The 6901-nt window shown below is 37.8% G+C and overlaps 1 pseudogene across 1 annotated transcript in view; it reads left to right on the forward strand.

Annotated features, from left to right (window-relative positions):
- The window catches only part of LOC101305338, an 8879-nt pseudogene extending 2263 nt beyond the window's left edge, over window positions 1-6616 (forward strand). The window contains exons 2-3 of the transcript XR_184124.1: window positions 4784-5550; window positions 6048-6616. The product of XR_184124.1 is annotated as a thaumatin-like protein 1-like (transcript). The remainder of the gene's footprint in view (window positions 1-4783; window positions 5551-6047) is intronic.
- The last annotated feature ends 285 nt before the right edge of the window (window positions 6617-6901 follow it).

Here is a 6901-nt window from a genome sequence, read left to right on the forward strand (position 1 = left end):
TATTATATTTTAATAAAGATTTGTGTATTTGGGTTTAAAATAAGTACATTGTATTCAAATGGGCTAATAAAAAATATTATCATTGAAATGGGGTTTGACTTTTTCTATTTTGTGCAAATGGTCTTTTTCCCTTCCTAGTGGGATTTTGTTTTCTACTACCGCCGAGAAAAGAAAGAAAATGTCTGTATGCATTGATTATTTTTCATCTTTGTTTTTTTTTGGTCAAGTGATTATTTTTCATCTTGACGGTATCCTATTTTATTTAGTTATTTTTCAAGTGACTTCATTTTATTAGCATACCACATATACCTTATCTAAAAAGATTTAAAACACAAAAACATCAATTTACATTGTTTTTAAACAAATAAGGACAATTTTTAACAAATAAAGACAAATTCTTCTATGTCTGTCATGTGGCATGAGATAATTTTACCAAACTAACCCTGTCTAACTTAAACAACCAAAGCTGAAATTTGGGAGAGAGATTGAAAGAACCAAAATGTTTCTCTCTCAATATGTTCTTCGTCTCCACTCTTGCAATATCGTTCTTTTCATATGATGATTTTAAACTTGATAATATTTCTGAAAATATTTTTGGTGATTGGAGATTGAGTAGGAGTGGTAGAGATTTGATTTGGAATTTGTAATTTAGATCTCAACAGACCTTGTAATCGGGGACATAAAAGTTTAGGGCAAGGAGCTTGTGTTGACGACCTGGAGAGGGGTGGCGGCAGAGGAGACGACATCGTTGATGAGTTGGTCGCTTCCGAGACCTATGTTCAGGTCTTGCTGCTACTGTATATTGTCATGACGTTCATATCTTGCTGCTGTTGTGTATGCCATGTTTTGCTGCTAATGTATACTGTCATGATTGCTACTGTATATTGTCATGACGGTCAGACATTGATGCTACTGTATATGGTCATGTCTTGCTGCTACTGTATATTGTCATGATAGTCAGGTCTTGCTGCTACTGTATATGGTCAGGTCTTGTTGCTACTATGACAGTTAGATCTTGTTGCTACTGTATATGGTCATATCTTGCTGCTACTGTATATGGTCAGGTCTTGCTGCTACTGTATATGGTCAGGTCTTGCTGCTACTGTGACGGTCAGGACTTCCTGCTACTGTATATGGTCAAGTCTTGTTGCTATTGTATATTGTCAAATCTTCCTGCTACTGCTCTCATGACGGTCAAATCTTGCTACTATTGTAGTCATTTTGGTGTTTAACCTGGGTTTCTCATTCAATTTGCAGTTGCAGATGAATATGATGTGGGTTTTTTGAAAATCTGAAACTAGTGGATGGGAGATTGGATAGAGTGTTTTGGTTAGCGTTGGTTATGTGCACAACCCGATCTGAGTGATCGACCTAACCACCGGAGCCCTGCAACGCTAGTCGTGATGATGACGATTTAGATCAGAGAGAGAGAGAGAGAGAGAGAGAGAGATGACGATTTGGCAACATGTGTAATTTTGTTTTGTAAATTGGACATTTTGATCATTTTACTATGAATATTGTAGTCAACATGTGGTATTATTAATCTTAAGTCTGAGTTTTTGTCTTTATTTGTCTAAATCTTTTGAAAAGTGAGTTTTATATGTTTTGCTTTTGTTTGTGGTAGTGTGATGTCATTCTCTCTTATTTTATTTCAAGCCGTGAAATAGAGAAGTTGTTAACTTGTTATATTAGAGAGGTGGTGCTATTAACACACTTTTTTTTTCTCTATTCACACAACATGCATACAGGTCCGCCCTTGGGGCAAGACGGACCAGGCTTGGCCGGGTCTAGGGCCTCAAAATTTGGGGGTCTCAAATTTTTTTTATATAGGCCTGTAAAAAAAAGAAAAAAGGAGATAGAATAAGAGTAGAAGACTTGTGCGTCTCTTACTCCTCTTTCTTTTCACTCGCGCACGTCCAAAACAATTAAACAGAAGAAGAAGATCGCGTCTCTTCAGTCCAAAAAAAAATAAAAAAATCGCATCTCCTTCCACTCAAGTACTCAGAAGAAATCGAAGAAAAAAGAAGAAGGGAACAACAAACCTCTGAATCTCTGATTGAAAAGAATTAGGAAAACACCAACTGTAAAGCTAAAAAGATACATTCTTTTACCTTTTCATCTCTATTCTCTAAAGCTATTTCTTTTTTATTTTAAAGAAATTACTATTTTCCCTTATATATTGAAGCATGGCCAGATTTATGATCTTAATGAGGATGATTTATATCATGACTTGCGAATGTTGTGTCAAGATTTACCCATTGAAACAAAAAGAGCTATAAATGTGTTGAATTATATAAAATATGTGGATGACTGCTACCCACATGCTTCGATTGCTTATAGCATTCTGTTAACCATACCAGTCACAGTTGCTTCTACAGAAAGAAGTTTTTCAGAGTTGAAATTGATCAAACTTATCTTCGGTCTTCTATGTCACAAGAAAGATTGAGTGGTTTGGCTATGATATCTATAGAAAAAGACATAGTTGAAAAACTTGATTATGCAAATTTGATTAGTACCTTTGCATCTAAAAATACAAGATGAGTTATATTTCAATGATACATTTATATTGTGGTATGAATTTTTTGTAATATTTTGAGTTTTTCTATTTTTTTTTTGTCAAACATCTGTTTGGGGGCCTTAAATATATTCTCGCCTTGAGCTTTATAGACATAGGGCCGGTCCTGCATGCATATCTATCTTTCTATACCTACTACGTACTATGAGGGAGATGTCAAGCACATTTTTCTATACCCAACGATTAGGCAAAACTTCATGACATAGCTTCGATGGCAGCAGTCATCGGTGTTTAAAATCGGATTGAGGAGAGGAAGGAAGCTCTGGATATCCACCGGTACTAAACCTTGGTTAGGATGAGAATCTAGGGTTGAGAGTTGCGCAACAACGGTCTAGGGATTTTTTAAATAAAATAGACATACACGAACTAAGAGCATCTCCAACAGCTACCCCATTTTCTTGATTTTATCAATTTTGAGGAATATTGGGTTGTTTTGTGGTCGAACAGTTTCCTCATCTTATTCCCTAAAATGGGGATGGAGAAGAAACATAAACATTTTTTTCTCAAATTTGCAGCAAAGTCTTCATTCCCTAAATATTAATTATTCACGTGCTCCAATAATAAGAAAAAAAATCTAAAATATTTTATTGGATAATTTATGTTACAATGAAATATATAATTTTTTTGTTATTATTAATAATTATATAACATTTTTTATTATTATAGTAAATGCCGAAATCTCAAAAATAGAGAAACTGTTGGAGTTGAAACATAAATTTTTTGAAGATTTTGACTTTTATTTTCTTATTTTAAATTTTTTTTAAAAAAACGGAGATGCTCTAATAATTAATTTGAGTCGCCTGTGCGGCCTGACTATCAATAAAATGTCTGAAAACAGTAAAATCACAGAAAATCGAAGGATGGCCTAAAGAAAAGAAAAAATCAAAATTGATGCTTCAATGCAACAATGAGAGAAGTCCCTTGAAGCCGAAATGATTGACGTCAAACTTGGAGCATGGAGATAGTAAAGGGCTTGCATGAAAAGAAGAGAGAGGTGTAGGGAATCCAATGCTTTGCAAAAGTAGTAAACGGAGGGTCACTCTTCATCTGACGTCGCAACAGATTAATCAAGGACAAAAACACCACACCACACAGAAAAACATCATTGTTATTTCTTCTAATTAGAACCTCTGTGTAGGATGCTGATGTGACTTGGCCAAAGAAAATTATTATAGGCAAGTTATGGGGATTCACGTACGGGAATGGCCTCGCCACCCTGATCTCAAACGGCTTAATTTGTGAAACCTTTTCATCATTTTCCGGAGTACGTAAATCAAGAAAAAAAGAAGCTGCTCTGTTTAGATTAACTTTAATTAACTACGGTTAACTAAGTCGTTTTATAGCTACGAAAGCAAATGAAGTGATTACGATTGTTTGTTCTCTCTAGATGAGTGCAATGTTATTGTTCGAGCATTACAATTTATAATTCGTAGATACATCTTTAGAAATAAAGAATCTAATCAATTTATAAGTAATGTAGATAATAATTTGTTTGAAACTAGCTTTAAGATACGGTGGAATCACCGGAACGTTTCTCTACTTTGATTGATTTTCTTCTAAAGCAAACAACCTAAGAAATAGATTTAGATCAAGTTGAATAATATCAATTTAGGTGAAAGGTAGGTGCTGCCTAACTACACAGAAGATCTGATCGACTTACATTTTGGTTAATTTATTAAGATAGTAGTAGAATCCAGATTATATATTAGAAAGAAAATTAACATGCATGAACAACGTTCTCCTCAAATTAGCAAGGAAAATTAGTACAATATCGTCCTCTACCTCTTTTTAGAAATTAATTAGTAAAGTTTCTTGAAGACTCCCAAGATCAGTACATGAGAGTAAACAAGCAGAGCATAATTATTAGGACTTGCAACCAAGCAATTATTATTTCCATTTTCCAGTCTCTTCTATAGTCTCTTCCCTCACATAGGGAAACATAATATAATTGAGAGGGACTGATAGAGCAGAGAGCTCTCCTATTCTTATACATTGTTGCTTTCTCTCTCTCTCTCTCTCTCGCTAAGTCCTCTCACTCTCTCCCCAAGAATCAAACTTGTCGTTTTACCACGACTCCACAAACCCCAAACCCACTTCCTCACCATTCCTCACTGCTTCTCCTTCTTCCTCCATTTCCCATAAACCCTTCTGCACAAAAAATGGATCACTTAATTCTCAGCCTCCTTCTGTTACTGGTCACCACCAAAGGTAACTAAAGCTTCAATCTTTCACTCATGGGTCTCTCTCATTTCTCTCAATGTTTTGCTCTAAACAAGTTCAATAACACTTTCTATATTTGTCGCAGGCGTTTCCGGCGCTACGTTCACCTTTGTCAACAGATGTGAGTACACAGTTTGGCCCGGGATTCTAGCAAATGCCAACAGTCCTAGGCTCGACAGCACAGGATTTGAGCTCCCAACACAAACTGCCCGAACGTTCCAAGCCCCGACCGGCTGGTCCGGTCGTTTCTGGGGCCGAACCGGCTGCAACTTCGACGGATCCGGATCCGGGTCATGCCAAACCGGCGACTGCGGTTCCGGCACCGTAGAATGCAACGGCGCCGGTGCCGCCCCGCCGGCTACTTTAGCCGAGTTCACTCTCGGCACCGGCGGGCAGGACTTTTATGACGTCAGCCTCGTCGACGGGTACAACTTGCCCGTTTTCGTGGAAGGGACTGGCGGGTCGGGTCAGTGCGCTTCCACCGGGTGCTCCACGGATCTGAACCTGCAGTGCCCGACTGAGCTCAGGAGCGAGGACGGGAGCGCGTGCAGGAGCGCGTGTGAGGCCTTTGGGAGCCCTGAGTACTGCTGTAGCGGTGCGTATGGCTCACCCTCGACTTGTCGGCCCTCGGTTTACTCCGAGATGTTTAAGGCTGCTTGTCCCAAGTCGTATAGCTACGCGTACGACGACGCTACGAGTACGTTTACGTGTACGGGGGCTGATTATACGGTGACGTTTTGCCCTTCCTCTCCAAGGTAAATTAAAAGCTTGAAGCTTTTGCTTTATTGTTTCACAAGCTATTATCTTTGTGTGCTTAGTGTTTAAAGATTGAATCTTTGAAGGTATATTTAGATGTTGATACTCAAAACTTGTCAAATTAAGCTAAATATTATTCTCCCTGAAAGGCAGATTATTAAGTAATCTATCTTTTTCTGTTTGTTCTTGGTTAATTAGTGGCAAATTGCCAATGCCATCCTGCCAAAGATTCTCTTTTCAATGGTGGATGGAATTCCTTGTTACTTTGTTTATTTAGAATAAGATTGTTGGGTTGGTCTCCATGTGAAAATACATTATGTTTGTCACTCCCAACTGTCACTGCTCCAAAGTAGCTGATTAAGTGATTAACAATTATATGGTTCCCTAATCTCTGATCATGTAGTATAGGAATTAGGTGTTTCTAATAATTGATTGTGTGGTTTATAGTTTTCTTAACATTTGATCATGTGCTAATGAATGATCATGTGTTTTGCAGTCAAAAATCTTCTAGAGATTCAACACCAATGACAGGAGGAGCAACTTCACAAGAGGGGGTTGCTGGGGCGGACCCAGGGTTCACTTATTCCGGTTCGACTGCCGGAACCGTTCCGGTTACTGGGTCAGTTCCGGTTACCGGGTCAGGAGGCTCTTCTGGTGAGGCAATGCTAGCAGATGGGTCATGGTTAGCTGGTTTAGCCATGGGAGACTCACCAAGGACAGTGTGTCCCTCAACCCTAATGACTTTATCAACTTTATGTACCATCTTGTCCTATCTTTACTTGTAGCCCCCCAACTTTCTCTCTGGTATTTGCTTCTAACTGTGAATTCTTCCGAGAGAAATTTGCAGTGCTTTAGTGAATTAGTGGTCACTGGAATTTTGCCTAGCTTTGGTAGAAAAGCTGAACATTTCCATCAAGATTGTACACCACCCCCTTCAAGATTCCTTCTAGATATCATTGTAATATAGTTCATTGTAGTATTTTATGGGAATAGTTGGTCGCTTTTTCTTTCCCACTCAAGCTTTTTTAGTGTTCTGCTGCTTTTTAGGTTTTGTTTCTCTGTTTGATTCTTGATTAATCAAGGAGTAACATGTGGATTTTGGATTTTTATCCTAAAAGGGAGTTTGTAATGTGAATGAGCGAGCAAAATGTTGGCTTAGATCACTTTGCGGGTAATTCAAGTTTATATTAGCTTTTCTTTGTCTGCAACTCATTTTACAAGTTCCATGCTTCTGAATTTCTTGGATGACAAGAAAAAAATCTATGCTAAACTTCCTTGTTAAAAGCTGAGCGAACTTTCAATATGTGCAATGTTCACAAACCAAATGGAGGATGTTCTTGTTTATATCGA

This window comes from Fragaria vesca, linkage group LG2, assembly GCF_000184155.1.
Source record: "Fragaria vesca subsp. vesca linkage group LG2, FraVesHawaii_1.0, whole genome shotgun sequence".
Taxonomy (NCBI): domain Eukaryota; kingdom Viridiplantae; phylum Streptophyta; class Magnoliopsida; order Rosales; family Rosaceae; genus Fragaria; species Fragaria vesca.